Source organism: Pezoporus wallicus, unplaced genomic scaffold (assembly GCF_028554395.1).
Source record: "Pezoporus wallicus isolate ANWC-B61680 ecotype Strahan unplaced genomic scaffold, APGP_CSIRO_Pwel_v1 contig_6464, whole genome shotgun sequence".
NCBI lineage: Eukaryota > Metazoa > Chordata > Aves > Psittaciformes > Psittacidae > Pezoporus > Pezoporus wallicus.
In genome coordinates, this window is record NW_026642130.1 from 7,158,050 (window position 1) to 7,183,698 (window position 25,649).

The 25,649-nt window shown below is 38.1% G+C and overlaps 1 long non-coding RNA gene across 3 annotated transcripts; it reads right to left on the reverse strand.

Annotated features, from left to right (window-relative positions):
- Positions 1 to 1,571: 1,571 nt before the first annotated feature.
- Positions 1,572 to 23,903, reverse strand: LOC130609089 (uncharacterized). Of its 3 annotated transcripts, none has more exons than XR_008974712.1 (4): positions 23,746 to 23,903; positions 9,189 to 9,345; positions 7,911 to 7,978; positions 1,572 to 1,707 (listed from the first exon to the last, which is right to left on the reverse strand). It is a non-coding gene; the product is annotated as an uncharacterized LOC130609089 (long non-coding RNA). The 3 variants fall into 3 exon arrangements; XR_008974713.1 differs by having other exon boundaries at positions 1,572 to 1,753; XR_008974711.1 differs by lacking the exon at positions 1,572 to 1,707 and having other exon boundaries at positions 7,459 to 7,978.
- Between the last annotated feature and the right edge of the window lie 1,746 nt (positions 23,904 to 25,649).

The following is a 25,649-nucleotide window of genomic DNA, read 5'->3' on the forward strand; positions in this document are numbered from 1 at the left end:
AAAATTAATTGTTGTCTTGTTTTTCAGTCTATGGAGGGCCTGGGGTTTCTCCTGTGGGCCATGCAGAGTGGTAAAGGATCTGCTTCTGGTTCCACCAGATGAGAAGGGACACAACCCACTCAAAACCAGCTGTGAGTGACCTGTGTCTGGAGCAAATCTATCAGCCTTTCTAAGTCAGACTCCTTATGCCTCAGTTTTATTTTTCGCATTTTATAGGTTCTATTGTGCTCTGTATCTATACAGGTAAAATCTCCTACTGCACCCTTGTGGCCTCTTCTTATGATCTTTTCACCATTTGTTTAACCAATCATTTTCCAGTTTACTTGCAGTTTCTGCCCAGGTAGCCAATGGCATATTCCGTTTAGTTTTTTGAATGAGGTCAAATTCAGGGTGACTCCAGTTCTAGGGGGAATGGGGGAAGGGAGCCTGTTAATATCACTTGCAGAACTAAGTGTTAAGAGGGTGTTTTATGTACTCCTCAGTTAGTTATCTTGCCCTCTATTTACACCCTACAGCTACTGGGGCACCATAAAGGGGCCAGAAGGCAACAAGGGCCAATTCTGCAGCAGCGTAGTTGGAGTAAATCAGTGCCAATGTACTTCAGAGAAGAGTCCCTGGACCTATTTTGTTCTGTGTTTTAGATACAGCCTAAGAATTCATCACGTGAGCTTCTGCTTTGTGAAAAAAAGAACATTCTTCAGGGTCACTTAGAAATGTTGGCATCTATTTACAAAAATACAACAAAGTTTAAATTAATGGAGTCATAGAGGAGCCCAGAGACGCCTCCTGTGATTCAGTGGGGTCCATGTCTACCAGAATTATATAGTCTTTAGTAACATTTTTCCAAGGCTCACTTGCCTCTTTTACTAAGTGTGGATGGTAAGCATAGCAGCACCAAGGAGTATAAGAGGTATACGCCATACAGCAGACACGCAGTACTTATATAGCAGCTTTCAGAAGGCATTTCCTTGGTTATTCCCTATCATCTTGAAGAAATGGATATGGGGCAACTTGAGCTCTTTAGCAGAATGTTAGGAAGCCCAACAGCCCATATTGTGAGATGTTCAAGATGTGAATGGTGAGATCTCATTATGCAAGTGTGTACTTCAGCCCTACTTTTTATGATGACATTGGGTGAAGCAGATTTATTTTTTTTTAATTTAAAAAGAAATAATTAAAAAAATGTTCAGTATATGTGCTGCAGAGTTCTTGGGCATTTGTGTAGCTCTTGCAGATTTTGCAGGCTATCCCTGAACTTGCAGAGACAAGTACATGACAACCCAGGCTGAGGGTGAAATGTGGTAGGTACGCTGGTGAAACCTTATGAAGCACCTTGAAGCTAATGGACAACTTTTCAGTTTCCAATAACAACTAAAAAGTCTTATCTTGTTAGTATTATGTTGAAGAAGTAATGAATCACATATACTGTTTTTTATGCATGTTACTTTTTCTCTTAACCCCCCCTTGTGTTTTTTATCCCTCCTTCCCTGCCAAGTTCACTGCAATATTTTCCATTGAGATACAAACAGAAAACATAAAAGTCACTACTGCTTGAAAGTGTCTGAAATTAATATAAAAGCTGTGTTTCAAATCATGAGAGTGATGTTTTCATACCAGGAAAAGAAGTACTGCATGTCCTGGTTTGTAGCATGAAGTCATGTGGAAATATCTGAGGATGCAAAGTCTGCAGGAGACATGTAGCAAACCCTGAAAGAAAAAGGAGCCAAACTTGGTGCAGTTTAGTTCTTATTGCCTGTAAAAAAAAATCTCTATCATGTGTTAGCTTCTGATTGATGCCTGTGCTCTACTTGAAAGAATGCTAGCTCACAAAAGCATGATGAGAGTTTAATGCTCTGGACAATCAATTACTAGTGTTTAAGCGTAGACCCTGTTTTTTTGCCTTCAATTATTTCTAATAGCAGGAAAAACAGTAATAGAATCCATTTTAATATTAGGTATAGCAGTGGAAATTATTCTGCTCTTTTGGGATAAATACCTTTGGGATACTTTTTTCGATAATGACCTTGAATTTAGACCAGCATTTTGAAACTCAAAATCCAAGTTTATCTGCTTAACTAATCAAAACTTGAATCTGTACCATTGAGTTTAGACAAATCTTAAGGTCACTGTAAACTAATTGAACTCTATCTTAAAATGAAAAAAAAAACCAAACCAACACAGGTGATCCCTTTATTTGAATAAAGTGAATTTAAGAAGTGATGATTAGTTCTTAATTTTCTTTTTCTGTCTCATATTCGACAGCTACTCTTCAATTATTTCTTTCAGACATTAAAGAAAACATTTATTCAGAAACCAGAATACAGGGAAAAAAGGGTAAAAAAGCTCTGGGATCACAGCTGATATTTCCAAGTTAGACAATATAACTGGCTTCATTAGATATGAAGTATATAGAATAGATATGGTATGGGTCTTTTGAAGGAAAAAGGCTCCCTGCTGCTTTCTTGCACTTTCGGGCTATGCAAAGTGAAAAAAAAAAAATTACCACTGACTAAGAGCATGCATATTGATAGCTCTTGTGGCATAGACAGTGCATAATAACTTGATTGTCATAGTAATTTGATTGTTTAAACTTTCAAATGTCCATAATATGTCAAATATTTTTGCTTACATGCAATTTTTATGTTTCTTTGAACAATACATTGCATGTTTTCCTCTAGGTTCTCTTTTGAAAGGTATGAAGGCCCCTTCTCCTTGCTAAATCAGAAATGTTTACAAAGCAATGAATTTAATGACAAAAATCTCACAAAAGATTTTAGTTGTTCGGCTTAGAAGAAAGTATATTAGATTAATTTTTCTGTCACTTTTGACCTATTCTGATTGTTACCCAAATAATAAACAAAATACACAATAATGTATTTGTGTATAAAAATGATTTTGGGTAGCGGCTTCAAACAAAGTCAATATTCCCTAACTTTTTTTTAAAGGAAAATAATGACATTATTGTAATCTATTCAATGGGGAAAAAAGAGTAAATTTGAAGTTATTTTAATAAAAAAAATCTAGTTCCCTAAATTTTTGTTACTCAGTATAATATTGTGAATATTTCCTTTGTTGAGCTACTAATGGTTGGTATTTTACATGGTAATGAATAATCTAGTTTCTATTCCTCATTCCACAGCAAAATCGCTTTCATAAAGAGGTCTTATAGTATGGATGAAGAGAACACCTAAAAGAACATTTAAAACCATGCTGGATGTGGTTCTGGGCAACCTGATCTAGTTGAAGATGTTCCTGCTCATTGCAGGGGGGGTTGAACTAGATGACCTTTGAAGGTCCCTTCTAACCCAAACTATTCTATGATTCTATGATATAAATACAACAAGGATATAATCTGAATGCTCTGTCTGAATGGGATAACACAATTTCAGATAATAGGTTTGCCTTCATCTCACTTAACTTCATCCATACAGAAATTAGCTATCTATTCAGAGGTAATTGTCTAGCTTCTATCTGTTGTCATTGTACCCATAGAGGAAGCAGAAGGAACCTGCAGGCAGTTATTTATTTATTTTTTTATTTTTTTTTTTTTAATAAAAGCACTGCTTGAAAATTATTAGATAAACTGAAAAAGAGAGATTAGAGCAATGTCTGAGGTATTCAAAGAAAAGGGCATTTGGTTGTGCTGAGGGAGAATGTAATGGTCTCAAGAGAAACTGCTGTTGATGTTTCTTGTGGACTGTTTTTCAGATTCACCTTATTTATTATTTTAACTAATGTCTGTGAAAAAATTTAGAGGTTGCTAAAAATGGGAAGATGACAAAAAATAGGTGTTGTAATACATAGGAAGATAAAAATCTCTCAGAACTAGCTGACCTTGAGACCTTTTGTGTAACAGAAATGGTCTGACTATAAGTGTACAATGGAAATACACATTGTAAGCCTACCTGTAGCAAGAGGTTTTTTGTGACAACCAGAGGCCCATCAGCAAGAATTAGCAAAGGAAAGGAAGATTCTGGGATTACAAGACTATTTTAGAATGAGTGAATGACCATGAATGTATGATGAATCCATGAAAAAGTTAAATGTATTCTTTTTCTGGATCAGTAGAAACACTTCCAAATATTGCAGAGAAGTATATTGACATTGGAAACTACCATATGAAGCTCCATCTGGAATTATATTCAGTTCTATAGCTGAACATAACAAAGGTTAGATTCACACTCAAAAGAAACTAAAACTGATGCCCAAAGTTGCTTAGAAGACAAATAATTTCTCATGGGGCCTAGATAAATTCAATCTAGATAATAGCAGAAATATTTAAACCACCAGAGACATGAAGTTCTCAAGTAGACTTCCCATAGGATCAATAAGAATAAAAATGTGAAATAATTTCATAATGGAATTTATTACATTTTTAATGAGGTTATATGACATGGTCACCTGAACAGGAAGATGCTTCAAGACTTTAGAGATCTCTTGCACTTCTGTGTATTGTCCCTAGATGCTTTTAGGGTGGGTTATGCTTCATTAGAAGAAGTGGAAATATTCTAAATGTTGTAGACTACTCCCATGCAGGAAAGATACACTAGAGACTTTGGGTTTTTTTTGACGAACACACTATGTTCAGCATGGTTAAATATAGGTGTTTTTCAGATAGGTTACCTGCGACTTTTGTGGAAACAGGTACTCTAAGGAAAAAAGTAATTGGGTAGAAACATTTTGGTTTAGAAAATAACAAAAATACCCAGAGGTGTGGGTTACATAGTGGAGTGGATTAAGTTGAATTTCTCCTCTTATACTCAATTCCTTTTTTTTTTTTTAACATGTTCAGTATAATAGATTTTGAGCTAAATTTTGAACCCAGAGTTTGAAAGGGAAGCTATTTTCCTCCACCTACAATCTCCTATTGGAATGTATGGCAGGAAAGTGAAGGAAACTTACTCTTGCTGCTGGAAGATTAGGAATTTATTCTGCTAAAAATGTTTGATTTTTCATCCAATTTTATAGATGTTATTTAAAATACAGATAAAAAATAATTGTTTGCAAAGAAGCTTAAGAAAACCAAGCCTTTACTCTCACGTAAATTAACTGTTGCAAGTTTTCTGCATGTGAAAGGGAGAAAGAGAAAATCAGCATTTCTTGCAAATGTTTTAATCTATGAGAGTTCCAACTAGCCAGAAGTTCCAAAAAGCAATTGCATAAATAAACAATAGGCTTTTAAAATAAGGCATAAGTAATTCAATTGAGCTATGGGAAATCCAATCCAAGTTTTGTGCTAATGAGGAACTATCATAAATATTCACATTTTCTTAGCATTAGCCTTAAAATTTGCTACCTGCAGGTATGGAGATGGATGAAGAATCTTACACTTAAACCTTCACTGCAGAGCAATCAAGAAGGAAAGAAAGAAACTTAGCTCACCCGGGTACATCTTTAGTGAGCAGCCACTAGCAACAATTGTTGCAGGAACCTCATTGATCTTGGGCAGACAGACTGAAAAGTCAGAAATAGACCAATATAAAAAGTAGAGCAGTAGAAATATTCAGTGAATGGCTATGCTGGCAGGATGTGCTGTTACTGTGATACGAGCTCTGAGGGTGCCTATTTATTATTTGTATACGATATCATGAGGACAGAGTTCATAGAAATTAAATTTAGCAAGACCAGAAAAGTATTCTATTTCTGCATCTGTACTGCTGAGGCCAGCAGCTCAAATAATATTTTTTCCTTGACCCTGTACATTCTGCAAAAGGTTTATGAATGGGAATTATAAAGACTCCCTGTTTTGCACGAACATTCACTCCCTTTGTTTGTACACACAAAAAATGGTGATGGACTATCATTATCCAAATTGATAGCAGCTGTGCTTAGTAAAAAACTGTTTCCATCAAATCTGTTGACAAGTCAGTGGTAATAAAAAAATAAAATGTCATATGGTACACTGAAACTCCTGAATTACTTGTCACAGCCCATTTAAATGTGGACTGCATTCAATCCAAGGAATTTTCTGTAAAATTAATACATTTGCTAGGCCCTTTAGTACAGATTCTACTATCCTCAGGGGAGATATTTTGAAGATAACCTTAAAAATCTAAATATTTAACTTCCTTTTACATTTGCATAATTTAATTAGAAACTTCCTTTTACCCTTTTTCTTCTTTTTTTTTTTTTTTTCTGGTATATTTCAAGGTTTCTACCATTTTATTGTTTGAAACTAATGTACTCCCATATTAACTCACCCATGAACTCTTTTTGTAGTACCAAGTGACTGGAAATTTATTTATACTGTATTTTGCAGGAGGAAACAAACCAGCTCTTGCAGTCAAAACTGACCGGAATTTATGTGAATAAAGTGTTGGGTCAGGTCCTAGCTAATAAGTTTTTCTGAGTAGCTGGGTGCATTAAGTGCTGCTAGCTTGTGTGTGGTGCCAGGCTAATCACAATCATGGCTTCAGTAGTTGCTATCAGCTCCCTGTCAGAGGCCACCTGCAAAATATCACATCCTAAAAAAAGCACCTAGCACTGCTTGTAAGTATTTGCAATGAGGAGTTGTTTACTAAAGCTTAATACGAATATTTGATCTTATATTTTGAAGTTTGCAGTCGCAGTCACAATCTATTAAATTTCATGCCTACCTTTCTTTATGGTCACAAACTTAGGTTTCTGGTGAGATGCAGTCATGGCCAGAAGCAAAAAGCAAATGGGGGAGAGGTTTTTTAGAAGACATGTTGCAGTCTTACAGAAAGTGTAATACTACTTTGCAGTTCAAAAAGTGTGCAATTTCTGAAGAAATCAGTGCCTATGATGTAGGGAAAAGCCCTCCCTGTTTGGATGTCATATAATGGTATGTCAAATTTGATTGCATGGTGCTGACAGACAGCAAGTGTAATTGAGACCTTTTTCTTAATGATGTTATGGACATAGGCAGTGGATGTATGTCCTTGCTTGAGGCAGTTTACAGTCCCAGTTGAACAGACAAGGAGACCTCAGGGAGTTGAAATAACTCACTGTTCAGGGCCTGAGCCAGATTTAATGCAATTTTTCTAAACCTCAGTGCAGTGACTTGTCTAGTACATCATTTTACCTTATGTTCTCAACAGAAAGCAAAATAAACGTACAGAATCAAGTGCTGTAGATAAGAGAGACGCTAAAACGAGGAGATCAGAGACAGGCAAAAGCCACTAGATACCTAAGTTCAAAACAGGGAGCACTGTGGAAATACAGAAGGTCACAAGCAACAACAGAAAGAAAAAGGAAACTTATTGTAAGACAGCAAATAGCGTGTGCGTTTCCTGTTCTGAGAACAAAATACCTGTCTCCTGGCTGTGCTCTCAGAGGTTTAAAACCTCAGGTAACAGAAGGCACCATAAAGCCAATTTCACTGGTCACATCATGGCAGACTGGCCAAGTCCTCCCTTCACAGGCTTGGAAACTGACTCCCTGCTCCTGGAGCAGAATCAGGGGCTAAGATCACTCATTACCTGATTCCTATGGCAATAAAAGGCACTTCAGCCTCTCATCTGCTCCTCCTGCTTCTCCCATTTTTCTGGGAAACTGAATTTTCTGGCTGTGAATTTACACTCCAGTTGAGGCTGACATTACTTCTGATGTGTGCTGGTTTTGGATGGGATAGAGTTAATTTCTTGCAGAGTAGCTAGTATGGAGCCATGGAAAATTAAGAGGCTCCTTTAGAAACAGGGATATCAAAAATTCAGGAGAACGGAGTTTTCTTTCATTAAGTATTTGAAAACAGAAAGGAGGTGGTTTTGAAGGAAGTGGGTTGAAGGCAGAGGTTACCTACTTTTGTCATGAGAATGCAAAATGTAAAGATATATGGAGAAAGTGCAATTGTCAGTCACTTTCACATGGCAGATTTTATATGCAGTAATAAGTGAGACAAACAGGCACTGAACAGGGCTTTATGGAAAGCAGTTTTGGCTCAGTTGTACCTCTGCCTCTCAGGGTGTCTCCCATTAGTCACTCAGCTGATGAATTTGCTCAGCAGTGGTGGCAGTTTCTAGAAAAGAAGAAACAGCTCTCCAAAGATTCAGCAGTTTGGTTTAAATACATTTCCTCTCCCATGCCTGCTCCACACTGGGCTCCTGTCTCTCTCTCTGCAGCTGTTGCCTGTTTCACGAATGCCCTCTCCTTCATGTTAATCATCCCCATTCATCCTTGGAGGCAGCTGGAGCCAAACAGCACCACATTTTCATAGCTATGTCATGGAAAGATATTGAACTTTCAGAACCTGCAGAATTTAATCTAAATCTAGAAGCCACCAAGATTTTTGTTCAGGATTCAGAAGTATTCAGCAATTTCTTGGGATTCAGAAGATTTGAGTTCAAGTCTGATGTCTCCCTGGAGGTTACGGTCTGGTGTGGCTGGCATGGTTACCTGGTAGGTGTGGCCTCATCTACATGAACTGGTTCTGCATGAGCTAACCATAGACTGCTAGTGCTAAAAATGGTACAGAAAAGCTCAGGCTGTCTGTGCTAGAGCCTGCTTGCATCTGCAATCTGCATAACTTCATTGCATGGTGTTTTTCTCAATAAGTTGACCTGGTCATGAATATTTTCTGGCTTGAGTTGGCAGCAGTTTGAGAAGCTCTGCACTGCTTTCTGTGATTTGTTATAAGCACTGTTTTCCCCTATTAAAAGTAGAGGTAATGTTACTTGCAAAACGTGCTGAGATTTGTGCTGAGATGTAGATTCAAGGTAATATTGCAATTCCTTTAATGGCTTCCTTTCAAACTCTGAAACAGGGCCATGTGAATTGTTTCTTCAGCTGAATTGTGAGATTTAAGTCTATTTTTGTGACTGACAAACACTAATCCCTCACATTACAATATGATTTTTCCATTTGACCATTACATGACACTTGATGAAGTAAGCTATTATATAATTGTTGTAGTGAAAGGCAGTGTATTTGCCCACTTTTAGACATTTCTGAAATGTTAATATATGGAGCTATTGCTGCAGCTGTCTCAGATGTGCCTGTCCTGTGTATGGCATGTACTGGATGCTCTAATTAAGCCCATTTTCATTTACTCAGTGGAAAAAAAATAATAATCAAAATTGGTTTTTGCACCAGGTTGGCTTTTTAATTGGGATGGGGAAAATGAGGAACAGAGGAAGTGAGTTATCTTCGGCAGGAGACTAAGCATTTTTTTGTTTGGAAAATCATTGATATCAGTCATAGTATTAAAACTAGCCTTTAATGCTATTCACTAGGTTTTTGTCACAAGCTACTAGCGGGATCTGCAGATGTCGTTGGAGTTGCACAGCTGAGGTATGATGAAGTGTTTTCTTCAAAGATAGTGGCTTCCACTGGGATCTGGATCGCTAACGGGTTTGAAGAGTTTTCCCTAGAGGTTGTCAGCTGCAACTGAACACATTAAAATGAGAGAACAGTTCAGTGGCTTATGTAAAATGAGATGGTGGCATAAATCCAACAGTTCAGTACACAGGTATCTCCATCTACATGCTAAAACTGGAGATTTAGGTTTTTTGTGCCAGGAAAACAATTCACAATGCAGAGAGACCACCTACTATCAAGGATTGCCAGACTCCAGTTTTCTAATTCTGTCTGCAGAGTGGACCTTATTTTTCTAGGATGTGCTCTGGTTGTATATTTTTATATGTTATTAAAGAAGAGGTGGGAAACTATGCATCTCTCACAGAAATTGATTCCCACACTGGGACACAGAGACTTGATGTTGGTCCAGGGTACCCCAAATTCTCCCATACTAGGTAAAACAGTTTCAAGAGATGGGTCTGAGAGACTACTCTGCATCCTGGCCATTATGGTATACAACATGAATACAGAAGCCCCTGAGAACTAGAATCACAAGCACCATCATAGGTGCTTTCAATCCCAAGTGCAATCTTATTGAAAAGGTCAAACTCCAATATCTTAAGAGGGAAAATCAGGAGGCTTTTATGGGTTGCAATGACAAATATATATTATTACAGCTCTGTCAAGAATTCTATAGGAAGGATATAACTGAAAATATATGTTTTACAATATACCTAAAGTTCTTCCTTAAATTTCTAGGGTTTTCCATAAGGGCTTGGCTGGAGTCTGGAAATGTTAAATCACCTTACTTGTGAAATGCCTCCTTCATTGCACAGACAGATGCTTGGGGAAGCTTCCTCTCATGCAGATATATGGACCTCACTTTTTTTACTGAGTTAAAAAATAAGTGTCATTATAGGCATGATAACCAAGTAAAGTTTTGTAAGAAAGATAATACTGTTTATTAGCAGGAACCTTCAAGATAAGTACAGGTCCAGGAGCCGCTGTTCTGAATTTAACTTTCTGTTAAATAAAATGTTCAGTAGATATTATGCCTCCTTTTCTGGCTCCACAGGTACCAACTGTTTTTTCTCTCAATTGTTTTAACCAATTAATAAAATCAAATTGAATTCAAAGCAGTTGTTCTCTACCTGTGTTTACCTGGAAAGGTGGTTCAAAACTGGGAAAGCTAAACATGCTTCAAAACTTGGCTTTTTTTTCCCCTCAAACTTCTGCAGTTAGTTGATAAATTTAAAATGCAAACAAAAACCCCTGTCCTGGGTGTAGCAGTAGCAATCCTTTTTTCTCCTTGGTAGCTGGCGCAGTGCTGTGTTTTGACTTTCAGCGTGGGAACAGAGCTGATAACACTGATGTTTACTCTGTCCAAGAACGTTGTGAGTCTCATGCTCTTCCAGGGAGGAGGGGAAGCTGAGAGGAAGCAGAGACAGGACACCTGACTCAAACTAGCCAAAGAGGTATTCCATACCACAGCACGTCATGCCTGGGGAGGTAACTGGAAGGGCATTCTCTGCTCGGTCAGGCTCACTTCGGAGGGTGGTATCGTATTCTCTTCCCTTGTTATTTTCCTTATCATTATTATTATTGGTGGCAGCAGCAGCAGGTTTGTGTTATACCTTAGTTACTGGACTGTTCTTATCTCAACCAGTGGGAGTTACATTCTTTTGATTCTCCTCCCCACACCTCCGGGAGCGGGGGGGGGAGTAGAAACTGTGCAGCTGACTGGGTTTAAATCACAACAATCCCCTCCTTGCAAACCATACCTAACTTTTTCCCCTTTTTTTCCCATTTTTTTTTTTTTCACATGTACCACTTTAAAAAGAAGAATGAAAATGCATTTTACTGCCCTCAGAGTAAGGTCAAAAGCAGCCTCACACTTACTCCATTGACAGAGTCATCTTTCTGACTCTGACCCTATAGAAGCAAACCATTTCTGATATGTATTGCATTTACAGGGATTTTGGAGAAGGGTTGAGACATATTGTGTAACTGCCATTTCATTGAAACATGCAACTGTCATGTTATGCAGCAAATAATGAAGCGCATTACAGGCATGGCCTTGAGATATGTTTTAATTTTTTTTCCTTGTTTTCTAAGGGAATGTCTTCAAGCTGATTGATAGTGAAGCAAAAGGATTTAACAAGTTTGGAACTTGCTGGAACTTAATTTTCTATGATCTCAACAGAGACTCAGTCCCTTTCAGGATATGGCTCTAATTTTGAGGGCGATAAATTACTCCTTTAAAGCACAGCTAGTATTCTGCAGAGAAGTGAGAGCTGTATTTTTGTTAAGTGCTTAAAATAAACCAAAACAATAACATTTTAATGTTTGCATTGATGTGAAGGTAAAAATAAATTTTCAATTAATTGAAGCTGTGGGAAAAAGGAAGAGTCACGACATACCTTGCTTCATTGAATAAATACTTTACAGTAAAAAGAATCAAAGAAATTGGGAAAATCCCAATCTCAGTTTTGACTTGCATTTAATCATGAAGGTGGTAAACAGGAAAGACCATTGATTCAGGCTGGCAGACAGTTTAAATGAGTGTCTTAATTGTATAATAGAGCATATAAAGACTTTTTATTCAGCCCTTACTGGCCTTGTGAAAGCCATGTAAAGCCTATGGCTAATCTGGCCTGAAAAAGCAAAACATTTAGGGAATATTAAAATAAATCATATTGACATTTTCAGAAAAGCAGTGTCTGTTTATAGCTGAGTTGGGACTATTTGCTAAATTAATGTTTAGTTTCATCCTAGTCCAAACCTGCTTTTTTTTCTTTTGTGATTAAGCCATCCAAACTACTGCCCATTCTTTCAAGCTTAAATCTATCCAGTTCTATTGATTACTTGCCCCATTCACATAACCTTACTCACCAATAATCCAACTCAAGGATTTTGTGCTCTAATTCTAGGCAATGTGCATGTGAAAGGTGACATCTTCATCAGAAGACATTATGATTTTATCTGGGAGTTGAGGAATAGTTGATAGAACAGACAGATAAGGGAGAAGAAGGAAACAAAATGTGATTAATATTAGTGTAATAAACAGTGATTAAAGCACAGGAAGTTTTTTTCACATGTCAGAACATATCCCAGCAGAGAAGATATTTAAAGACCTCGGCACAACTACCCTATAGATGTCCCATAGTTCTGCTCAAAGACAGGGCTAGGACTAAAACGTCCACGTTCTCTGGGTCTGACTAAGCCAGGTTTGTCATCTCTCCCACTGCAGGGATGAAGAGAGAAGAGACCGCTTTCCAGGGCTATGAGTCCCATCGGCTGTGGGTGCTACAGGCATTGGGGCTGCCCAGGGTGCTCCCAGGCAGTTCACAGGGCTGCTGAGAGGATGGGGAGCTCCATGCATTTCTCCAGGGTCTTTAACAGAATCGAAAATAAACTCTTATGCACTTTTAATTGCATAAGAATCATCAGTGTTAGATGGGACCTCTGGAGACTGTCTAGTCCAACCCCCCTGCCAAGGCAGGGTCAGCTAAAGCAAGTTACACAGGAATATGTCCAGGCAGGTTTTGAATGTCTCTATACAGGGGGACTCCACAACCTCCCTGGACAACCTATCCAGTGCTTTGCCAGCTTCAGTGTAAATAATTTCTTTCTTACGGCACCACACAGGTGTAGGATGTGATTATAAAATCACAATGTAAATGCACATTCCCAGATGTTGGATTTTTTTTTTTTTTGTATCTGTGCAAAATTATATTTCCAAACATAAAAGTTTTGTTTTTAAATTACATTGATAGGAAAGAGGCTTATTTCCAGCTTCATGAAGGGTGACGAACAGTATAGGAAATAAAAAACTTGGGTGAAATACTATGATTCTAGTGTGCTTGCTGCTGAACTACTGTTTTGTGATTTTGGCCACTGCAGCATAAAAACTTTGTAATACTTCAAAACAGGGATAAGGAAACCAATTCTATTATTACTGAGAAATGAACTATGATATGAATGTAGGCTTAAAAAAAACCATAAATCTACAGTAGCCTAGAATTAGGGAGAGTGAGGGGGAAGTTTAAAATCTAAATGGTACAGAGTATGTCAAGCCAAGTTATTACTTCCAGCCATGTACAGATAATAAAGGAAATAAGGCATTTGGAGGAGATGTGAGGAAACCCTCTTCTATTCAAAAGAGCATAAATGTGTGAAGTGGCTTACCAGGCAACACTGTTGAACTTAAACACTAGGGCTATTCAAGACACTATAAGGTAGTGTCTCAGAGGGATCATAGTATTGAAAATGTAATGAGGCGTAACTTATCCCCGGAGATCCCTGATCTTATATTATATATGAAAGCTATTCTTGCAAAACAGTAGCTGAGCCTGCATGCAGTCTTGGAGGAGCATGCAAAGGCAAACCCACACTCCATTTTCTTGTTTTTCTGTGGGTTTATTGTGTGATTTTTTGTTTGGTTGGTGTTTGTTTTTTTTTTTGTTTTACCACTACCTATTTGTATCCTGAGACTGCCAGTGTTGCAGGGAAACTGCATGTGTATTTTGTCTTTGGTGCAGCTTCATGTACAGTTTTGGCAGCAGGTCCAACAGGTTAAGAACAGACAAAATCTTAAAAGGGAAGATTCAGGCAATTCACACCTACATCTTTCTGAACATACTGCTGCTGGGGAAGGAGGCAGGGTTTTGTGCAAAGAAAAATTCTGATCTGTTGAAATGTAAAGAAGAGTCAGAGATGTGATGTTCTTATTAATGTGGCCTCCTGTGATTTCAATGCTGATTTTCCTTATGCTCAAACATTGTGAAAAAGGTGTAGCCTGTTTAGCTTGCCTTCTTTTTTTTTCTTTGTTTCATTTTCTTCAAGTTCATTGTTTTTTTTAGCCTCTTGGATCTGGAGTTGGTTCAGCTTGTGTAGGAGGGGACAATTTTCTGTACTTTGAAGAAGCTTAGGTTGGAAGCCTGGGGTCAGATGAGGCTGAGAAAGAAGTGGAAGGGCAGAGAAAGGTTGTAAGGAGGGGTCTGGGAGAGCAACATAATTATATCCAGATCCTGGAAAAGCAGAAGAATCTGCATCCCAGCACTCCTCTGCACTGTTATTAAATGCAGCAGGGAGATGCATGTTGTTCTATTAGCTGAGCTACAAGTAGGATAGTAGCCCATTTCTGCTGCCTGTATTAAGCAGAAGAACAACATATATAAAAGGAGGTGTATGTTCTTGTGAGTTTCATTTATCCATGGATTGCAGTGCTGTCCTCAAAAATGAAGGGGAAGATGCAGATAGCCCGCTGATATAGATAGTACTCAAACTCCAGGTAACAATGAGGGCTGCCTTTTCTCCAGCATTTCTACATGTGTAAGACTCAGTGGGTTCCTTGTAAACATCCTTTATGGACAGTGGAAGAAAAGCATCACTTTCCTATCTATGTTTAGTTGTGGACCAGATTTAGGAGGGTCATTAATCTCCACTTCTCCACAAGGGAGGCCAAACAGTGCTTTTGATGTCCTGGTTGGCAGAGGTGAATGTGTTTGGCCCTATACCTGGGGAGCTGCAGTCTGGGCCTTTCTCTCCTTGATGGATTTTCAACCCAAAATTTCTAATTTCTAGCATTGTCTTAACTGCCACATTGCAGACCATCTTTGGGGAAGGTGCTTTCTGTCTCCTCTAATATAAGAGTGTTTCAGACATAGACCGATGGTCCTTTAGGTAATTTTTCTTATTTTTTTGACATTACTATGTAATGAGTGCTATAGGGATAACCACAGGAATTCAGCACCTGTATGAATCAGTCCATTCTCTAATGTATCACCTGGCTATACAGCAAATGTGTGAGGGGGTTTCTGAAGTGGAGTTTGCTTTCAGACCACCAACTTGTTAATTTTACAGATTTATTAAAACCCAAATTATATTAATTGTTTCTCAACCTCATCTTGTGGCAAAGAGGCCAAAGTTTATTAACATGCCACGTATGAGAAAACAACTCTTTTCACTTAAACTTGTTTCATCATTTCACTGATACCTCTGTCATTTGTATGTAATTTTGTTCACACACTCAATAACTGTCCTATTTCTTATCCGTGCTTAAGTCAGCTCAGTCTGCTTTCATTGAAGAGACAAGCCATATTTTTAATTGCCTTCTTTGCCTTTTTTTTATATCTTTTCAAGTCCTGCTATAATCTTTTTGAATTGGGGTGGCTGAAACTGTGGACAGCATTTGTGATGCAAGTACAGCCTACATTTACATAGTAGCATAAAAATGATTTGTCCTTTGTTCTCTTCCTCTCTCCCTTCCCCCCCCCCATGCCTACAATTCTATTGCCTTTTTGACTGCTGCTGAGCACTGAGTTGATGTTTTCAGAGAACTATCCACAGTAACTCTTAAGATCTCTTTCCTGAGTGGTAATAGCTTATTTACAGCTCATCATTGTGTTTGTATAGTTAGGGTTATTTTTTTCCCATGTGCACTTATCAACATTGAATATCATCTTCCATTTTATTCCCTATTCACTCAATGCCATGAGCTCCTTATGCAACTTCTCACAATCAGCTTTAGATTTAAGTAACCTGCATAATTTTGTATCATCCACAGCCTTTTTTACCTCTTTATTTACCTCTTTTTCCAGACCATTTTTGAATATGCTTCATAGCAAAGGTTCTCTAGTAATCTTTCTCTGCTGTGAAGACTAACCATTTATTCCTACCTTTTGTTTCCTAAGTTATGGTGGGTATTAATTCATAAGAGGACCTTCCCTCTTACCCAGACAGCTCAGCTTCTCCAAGAGGCTTTTGTGAAGGATCATGCTAGTGGCTTTTGGAAATCGAAAAGTGCTGCACAGATTGGATCACTGTTTTCCACATTCTTTTAGGCATCCACAAAGAACGCCTTCTGAAACAGCTTCTATACACAGAAATTATACTGCTATTTCCCAACCATGACATATTTACTGCTGTCATAGAATCATAGAATCATAGAATAGTTAGGGTTGGAAAGGACCTTAAGATCATCTAGTTCCAGCCCTCCTGCCATGGGCAGAGACACCTCTCACTAAACTGTATCACCCAAGGCCTCGTCCAACCTGGTCTTGAACACTGCCAGGGATGGAGCATTCACAACTTCCCTGGGCAACCTATTCCAGTGCCTCATCACCATTACAGTAAAGAACTTCTTCCTTATAGCCAATCTAAACTTCCTCTGTTTAAGTTTGAACCCGTTACCCCTTGTCCTATCACTACAGTCCCTAATGAAGAGTCCCTCCCCAGCATCCCTGTAGGCCCCCTTCAGATACTGGAAGGCTGCTATGAGGTCTCCACGCAGCCTTCTCTTCTCCAGAATGAACAGCCCCAACTTCCTCAGCCTGTCTTCATAGGGGAGGTGCTCCAGTCCCCTGATCATCCTCGTGCCCCTCCTCTGGACTTGTTCACCTTCCATTCCAACACTCCAGTCATAGGAGCCATCCCACCATGTTTCTGTGATGCCTATTATATCCTACCCCCGTAGATGTGCATACATCTCTAATTCCTCTTGTTTGTTCCCCATGCTACGGGCGTTTGTATAGAGGCATCTGAGCCCAGCTCCAGCTGAAGCCGGCTCATTGGCTGGAGCAGCTGGGATACCTCTACATTGCTCCAAGCATTTATTATAGGTTCTGGCAACTGACTGGGTGTGTTGGGATGGAATGATGCCCCCCTCCCCCAACACATCTAGCTTAAAGCCTCCTTGACCAGTCTGGCAAGCCTCCTACCAAAACTGCTCTTTCCCTTCTTTATCAGACCGGCTCCACCAGCCCCCACTAGACCTGGCCTACAAACTTGGGTCCCGTGTTCAAGGCACCCAAACCCCTGACTATGACACCACCCTTTTACCCATTTATTAACAGTGCTAATCCTCCCAGATTTTTTTAGGTCCTCCCCTGTATCCTGGAGAATTGATGGAAAGACTATCATGATTTTTGTTTTTCTTAATTCATGCAAAAATGATACAAGTTACTGGCCAGTTGTTCACTTGATCTCTCCAAGCCCCTTGCTAGTAGGTTTGGCACCTCCTATTTCTCTGCTATGGAAATGGTTAGGAGATATTATACAATTCTCTTATTAATTGAGCAATCTCATATTGAAGACCCTAGCAAACTCTTAATATTCAATTTACTCTTTTTTTCTGAAACCCCTTTCTTTGTCCAGTCAGTTTGAGATGGCTCTCCAGGGTTATTTTCTATCTGACATTGTGCTTTCTGAATGGTACTTTATGCACATTGATCACCCACTGATGAACACTAGCAAACTTCCGGCTTCTGATGTGTTTCACGATTAGCTTTTATGCCATTAACTAGTTGTTCTTCAAAATGTTTTCTACCTGTCTTTTTACAATTCTATATTCAGCTTCCTCAGCTTCTATACTTTTCTGTTTTTCTTAAGTAGATACAAATTCAATTTTTCTGAAGGATTTTTGCATCTAATAAGCTCCTTCATCTTTTAACCAGGCTAGGGTTTTTTTTTTAATTCCATCTCTTTGGAGGTGGATTTTTGTTTGTTATTTATCTTGAGCTTCTAGTACATTGTTTTAAAACACCCTATAGTGCCAATTGCAAACAGTTTATGATGTTACGTATCCCTGATGTTTTTCAACTTTTTCACTTTTTTTTGTAGCTCCTCTCTAATAGTAAATATGACTGTTACAGATATTTTTGTGGGTTTTGTTTTGTTGTTTTTTTTTTTTTTTATGACTGAATATCTTTAGTATAGTCTTGTTTTGAAGCACACATACGCGAAAACACATGGGAATAGTTACTGTCACCTGGGTTTCTGGCTTCAGAAAGCTATTTATGATTACTGCAAATGTAGACTTCCAATTACATGCCTTTTTTTGTTGTTTTGTGGGCTTGTCATTGTTGTTTGTTTTTTTTTAAATCTTTGCAAATTCTTTTGGAATCTATTGGTCACTGCTATCAAACTAACAGTCTTCAGTCAGTGCTACAGCTCTGGCAATCCTCTTATTTGAGCAGGAAAATGAGTCCTATGGACTCTGGAGTATGATTTTGTCTTGTGAACTTATTTTGCTTTTGATCTTGTTAATTTACCTCAGTTTTTGTATTGTACCCTTCTTCCCTCTGCTACCTGCACATTTCTCAGTACCGTCCTGCAAGCCGTGAGCTGTCTTTACCATCAACACACACAACTCATTGCTTGCCTGATACCCACACAAACAACCTTCAGTGTGACCACTTGAGGAAATACCAGTGTTTTGTGGCAGGTTTTAGTTTTACATGATGTAGGCTTTTCTTCTTTCTCTTGTTTGCTATTTGTCTATTCATTTCTTGTACTTTTGTGATTAATATGCAGTCAAACAGTTTCTTTAGTTGACCTCTCCTGAGTATTGAACTCCCAGTGTGTCTGAACTTTCCTAATTTTGATGACTGCCTGAAACTTTGAGCAGTCAAGAATGCAAGAGTCATGAGCTATAAGGACATCAACTAAAGGAAAAACTTCAAGCTCTGTTCAGTGTTTCTAGAATGCTCACTTCATATTGGATCACTCCCATGAAAATTAAACCTCAGACCCCTTCTTCTGAGATTCTAACTCTCCAAATAATATAAGAAGTCTGGGTTACCCTAGTGAGATTAAGCAACAAAAGTTTTAAGTATTGCATTGCCTACTGCCCATGATTTTTCTCTTTTTTTAAAAATTAGACATCCAATCTCACAGTCAGAAGCATTTCCCTGAAATTTATTTTGTTTCCCTTTTTTAGCTTTGACCCACTATTTCTAGGAAAATTCTCTGGTAACATAGGAAGTAATTTCTTTCACACCTAAGGGGAGCACAAACATCTTTCAAACATTTGCAGATTGTTTCATGCCCCCTAGTCATCCCTCTGCACGCTACGTATTACTTCCATTAAATCCTAAGGCACAGGTTGTACTATAAAGCTGAAAGCTCACAAGAGCACTAGGGAATGTCTCTGTCTCTTCCCCCCCCCCCCCCCCTTTTCTTCTTTTCTGCACAACTTCAGCAGGCCTTGCGGAAAGTAGCATATATGCATCCACAGGCAGAATCTGTCCCTGTGAATATGAAGAAAGCTGTGGGCCAAATGATGTTTTTAGTCACACCAGTGGGACTCTGTTGACTTCAGTTTTACCTTCAGGAGGTAGCCTTTTGTGTGTGCTAGGTGAAAAGGCACAGCTCAGACAGTTCTTAAAAATATTCTGCTCTGTTCAGTGCAAAGTGCCACAAAAGCCAAATCCCCAAAAATCCCCTAAATTGTCCATCTGGAACAGGTGTTTACAGTCATATAAACAAAATAAAATTGCTTTTTGCAGACCTAGAGTCAGCCTGCTACTAAAATGTCTGGCATCTATTTGAAAAGCAAGCAAACAAAGACCTGACAACCAACAGAAAAACTGGGGGGGAGCAGAGGGGTGAGAGAAGGGAGTAGTGCTGAGAGATGAACTAAAAAGCCCTTCAAAGATGCAAAGGGGGGAAAAATATTGCTCAGGCTAATGAGAAAATTCTTGTTAATAACAACGTCATTTATAATTTTCCCACAAGTTTTCACCTCATGGCAAGACTTACAATTGACAATGTGAAATCATCCCACAGAAAAAATCTTATTCTTTTAAAGCCACAGAAGTGGGATATCACTATTTTGGGCAGATAAAAATTTGTTGCGTGGTCAAAGTTGGTTAGAATAAAGAGTGACATCAGAAGAAATCATCTTTGTCCACTTTCACCTGACCTAACATCTTACCATTATCTGCTAATTTTTCCTGCAATAGGTCAAGCTTGACACTCTCCTCTTTTTCTCTTCCCCCCCCCCCCGAGCTTTTTAGGCTAAGTTAGAGACTATTCTCTTTACCATTCTTGCCAGTTGTTAAAAGATGACATGTTACTTGATGGCACAAAACCCTAGCAAGACAAGAAATAATATGTTATATGTACAGAGGGTTATAACACCCTGTAACAAAGGAATAAGAGATTTGGATGCCCAGGGGTCTGAATTTTTATAATTCATCAATAGTTACAGAGCTCTTTACAGAGCTGGTTACAGATGCAATCAGGGATTAAGTCTAGGTTTTTCAAGCGATTACTGAAGGGAAAACTGGAAGTGGGTAAGGAGAAGGAAAGGGGTGAGAGACAAATAATGGTGTTAAAGGATGAAGACAAAGAGAAGACAGTTTCCTGAAGAAGTGTGAATACAGTCACAAACTACAGATTATGAAAGACTAGAGTTGGTAGACTCAGGATTCAGAATGCCTTAATGCCTTATTTATATTTTTGGGAATACAGTTCTCATGATTTAAGAATTTACATCTGCAGACATAAAAGGATTTAAATAGGGTTGTTTGGTTGTTTGTTTTTTTTCTGGAGTTTGTTTTGTTTTAAGCTTCAAAGAAGGATTCACCAAATTGAAAAGACTAAGGACCAGTAGTCTAAGAACATGTCTACAGGCTCACCTCAGCTAGCTTTACACTAGTTAATCCTGGTTGGGATAATGCAGTTGTGATAACAGTTGACTGTGGGCAGGATCATGCTGAAGTATTTACCCAGATGTCACTCAGGCTTTGCAGCTTGGGTTGAGCTTGGTGCTGTCTGACTGCCTTGGTAATAGTACTTAGTTTAACTAGTTTAGAGCTATTATGGTTTGATATATCTATATAAGATTGTAATGTAAATGTAGCTACAGTAGCCAAACTCTATTAACCACTGCTTTTAACTGCTTTTAACCACTAGGCTGTATTACTGCCTCTCTCCCTTTTAGTTTTCATATTTTTTCTGTAATGTTGCACTTCAAAAATAACTCTGTTTTGGCAACCTTTAAGGCAATGTCCGGCTGAATTGAAAATATTTCTCCCACCAATTTGTACCAGGGGTATGAATTTATACATATACAGTTTATACAAGGGGTTTCTCTTCCTTTTTATACCACCTTGACAACTATATAAATGAGATAAATTTTTGCCCTATGGTCTACTACTCCCATAACATGTTAAAGTGTTGTGCAGATTTTTGATGATTTTCTCTTTTACCTGCATTAAATTATACACTAAAATTACTTCGACATGGTCCCTTAGCAATATTTCCAATATATTTCTCTCAACTGAAATGAGACTTAGCAGGGTTGTCCCCTGAATCTTCCCTTTTCTTGAATCTGGGAATAGCTTTAGGACCCCTTAAGTCCTTGGGTATGATTACACGCCTTAGTGGCTTGTCAAAAACCTTTGCTGAAGGCTTTCTTATTTCCTTTGTTACTTCCTTCAGGATTCTGGGGTACAATTCATCTGAGCCTGGTACTTTGTCAAATATAACAGTCCTAATTGCCTTATTATCTTCTCCAGTGCAATAGCAAAGCTTTTTAACATTTAACTTTCCCTCCAGGAAAATGTCTCTCAGTCCTGGAGATGCTACCTTCTTTTTTTTTTCTTTCCCCTCCACTTCCCTCCTGCCCCACAATGAATAATGAGGTGAGGAATTCATTTAGAGCAAAATCAACCTCATCTGTCATTAACTTTCCATTTATGTTCTTTAATGCCTCTACTCTTTCACTGCCTCATGTTGAATTCCAAATATATATTTAGAAGCATAGAATCATAGATGTAAGGAATGGAAAAGAGCCATTAGGTAATCCAGTTCATTGCAGTACAAATGGAGGATTGTTCTATGCAGTGTATTTCTTCCTTGTTCAATCAGTTTTTAAGGTCCCAAATGTTTCCTTTAGAGTCACTTTAAAGTTTCTCACAAGCAGTAAGTTTCCTCCTGATAGTTAGCTGTTTTCCCTTTCTTAACATTAAGAATCTTGTCTAAATTAAATGGTCTTGCATCACTTTATTTGTATTTTTATTTTTTCTCTGTTCATCTTTTGTTTCATGTTTTTAAGCTTTTCAGATAGGTACAGATGACCATTCTCTTTTGGGAAGACATTTTGGCCCTATTTTCACACTAGCTTTCTGGAGACTGAATTTCTCATACTGATAATGATATAAAAATTGAATCAGAATACCAAGTTGGAAGGGACTTCAAGGATCATATGGTCCAATTTGTCTAGGCAAAGCATGACGTAGACTAGATGGTCCAGATCTAGCCCAGCCAAATCTTAAGTGTCCAGTGTAAATGATTTAAAAAATCTTGGAGAGAGGGCACAGAACGGGGTGACTGGCTCACACTTCTCAGTAGCTAAGGCACAGGCTGCTTGCATAGAGTTCACCAAGTGTAATAGCTGCCATAACTGCCACATAGTTTGTGACCTACGTATCAGCTCTTCACTGATTTCACAGCAAACCGCTGCTGAATAATCTGCTGTCTAAGTCTTGAATTTATATGCTGCAACTGGTCCAGAAATCTATTGTAGGAACTGGACTGTACCCCCAAATTCATTTGGCCTTTGTCTAGCTCAGCTTCAAGTATCAGAAGTGAATACAATATTGTAGATTCCCAATTATCAGAGTCATATTGGCAGCTTGGTGTAATCCATGAGCTTTTTAGTAGTTACAGATTGTTTATCTTTCTTTGCTATTTCATATAATTTATTACTCTACTGAACCTTATTTCTTTTTACATTTCATAATTTTTTCAGGCTTTCTTCCATTTATGTTTTGTTCTTTGATATTTTCAGGTGTTCAGCATGGTTCAGCAGGGTTTTAATTTTCCTCATCAAGCTGTGAACCTCTTCCTTTTTCTTTCTAGACAGCTTAATATGGTTTGACATTTCCCCACATTTCCAACTGTCTGTAGCTGCTTCTACGTGTAGCCGCTGTGATTGGAAATGACTGCATATGATTATTGTTAGACTTAATATTGTGATTGTACTGCTGCTGGACATTGCTTTGAAAGAATGGGAACTCAAAAGAAAACATATTCTGCTCACAAATATTTTATTCCTAAAAACAAGGCCAAATCATGAGCCAAGTAAGCTTCCCATTCAGCTACAGTGAAAAAATACTGAGTGTTTAAAAAACAGGCAGCCAGCATTATAAATCTTTGACAGCATTATAGAGTCAACCTAGTATACTTCTAAGTAGGAAACTATGAAAAGCACATATTCTGCATTCTGTCTTGTATCTTTTCCACTATTCCTATCCCAGCACTTTAATCATTCTCTTCAGGATACACAATATGTAAGGAAACACATTATACACATCCTCACAGTATCTGCATTGCCTCCTGTATGAAAAAAGAGTTCCGCCTGCATCATGCATTCTGATTTGCACCATTATTCCTTCCTCATATGGTAGGAGGGAGATCGGAATAAGGTACCCAGCACCCATTTGCTTGTAACTTCCAAAATTACTTATCTATTTCTTATAGTCAGACCTAGTAGAAAAGTTTTTTTCGTGAAAACTCTGTGGGAAAGCATTGTCCTGCTATGGCAGAAAGTTTTACAATTTAACTAGATATTTAATGAAAAAAAATTATATTTATTTGTGTATTTATTTTAAACCTGAAGCCTCTGAGTCTCAGTTAACTTTCCTTGGTTTATGCCAAGTAAAAATACTAATACATAGTAAAATGCTGGTTTGTTCTTACCTTTTCCATGTTATTCAAGTATTTTTACATCTCTGCAAATACATCTCCGCAATCTTGTGGTAATATTTCTGGGTAAAAAGAATTTTTTATTAAATCAGAGGTCTTTCAGGCAGGGAGGGGTTTAAGTATAACTGATCTCTATTAGAACAGAGGTATATATTGAGCCATCAGGCTCCTTAACTGCATGAAAGCTGTGCTGAGCTGCTGTAGGCTTTTATACTACCTGGGTAGTGGTGTCTGAGTGGAGATGGTGCTGTGAAGTCAGGGATTACAGCTACTTTGCACCAATCAAATAACACAAAAAAGCTGAGTTAACCTACTTCTGACCACAATCACAGGCAATTTGCAAAACCTGGGAAAGTCAGGTCAATCCTAGGATCTGTGAGTTTAATTTACACTGGTGGCATATCTGAGGGAATTGATAAGATTACACAGGTATGGATGCTCGGTGATGAGATCAGAAGGAAAAGGTATTATCCATGAAAGCCATCGGCAGCAATTTGAGGATGGATAGAGGGTGCCTGGCCCATGAGGAAAGCAAGAGTAAAATATGTGGTTTGTCAAGAGGTCAAACAGGTGCAGTTAGTTAGCAAAAGGGGTTTCCCAGCTATAGAAAGCTTTTTTTTTTTTTTTAACAGAGGCTCCCTGTTTATCATTATTTCAGAAGAATCTACCCAAGAAGTAAAGGCACTTCATAAAGAAAAAGTGATGAGACAATCCTAAACTACTCTTTTAGAAATATAATATCCATTTTATTTGGCGGTTTCTTTTCAGAATGAAGATAAGCACACACAGCTGCAGATCAAAAAAAAGACTTGAAGCTAGACATGCTTACTCTGTTCTGTGTCAGACTATTTACCAAAGAAGCTGCCAGTGCTGTCAGTAAATACATTCACTTTGCACATTCTAGTCAACCTGGGATTAAACCAGTTTAACATCATCTGCACCAGGACTCAATGTACCTGCTGTTTTTTTCAAAACAGTTTGTCCATTTAAACTGAAGAAGGTGAGGAAACTCTAAGTCCTTGTGTTCAGACTCATTGCTTTTTATTATGGATATGCTGTCAATTAGCCTTGCCCTCATCAGCATCAAAATTTACTATGTCGTGCTAAAATGATGGAAATTAAAAAAAAAAAAATTAGTATTTACCTGCTATTTTACTGTAAGTCAAGCCAAAGGCAAAAATCATCATCACAAATCTTGCAACATAACTTGGCAAAGATTAAGCTACTCTTTTTTTTTTTCCAAAAAAAGCACTTCCTTTATAAAAAGAAAGAAACAACTTCCCCCCCCCAAGACAAAAGAACAAGCAAATCACAGAAGAAAGGTCATCTGAAGATATAGCTATTTAGCTCCAGATTCCAGCCAGAGAAGCATTTCAGCCAGATTCCAGCCAGAGAAGCATTTCAGATTCAATCTGAAAGCATACTTATGCCAAATTCAAATCCTAATCCTTTCCTCCCCTCTGCACTTGATAGTTTCTGTTCTAAATGTCTTTAAAATAGGTATTCTCTCCCCACAAAAAACTTACCACAATGGCAGCTGTTTAGGAAATAAATTAAAAAATTGTTGCCGTTGTGGAATAAGATATATTTAATTAAATAAAATAGAGAAAGAAAGTGCTATTACAAGAACATAAAACTGTAAGGCACGAGATAAAACTAAATTACTACATGGCTGCTCAATTTAATCTAATCCCTGAAGATAAAGATGGAGTCAGAAAATTGCATGTATTGTGAAATCAACATAAGCCCTAAGCAAATATTAACTAGGGGTATATAAACTGATTTATTATAAATACAAATATGAATGTGTTAAAGTGTGACTTTCCTCAGGGGTTGGTCTGGGGACCAGTGATTTTCACATATTTGTTGGTGGCATAGACAGTGGGATTGAGTGCACC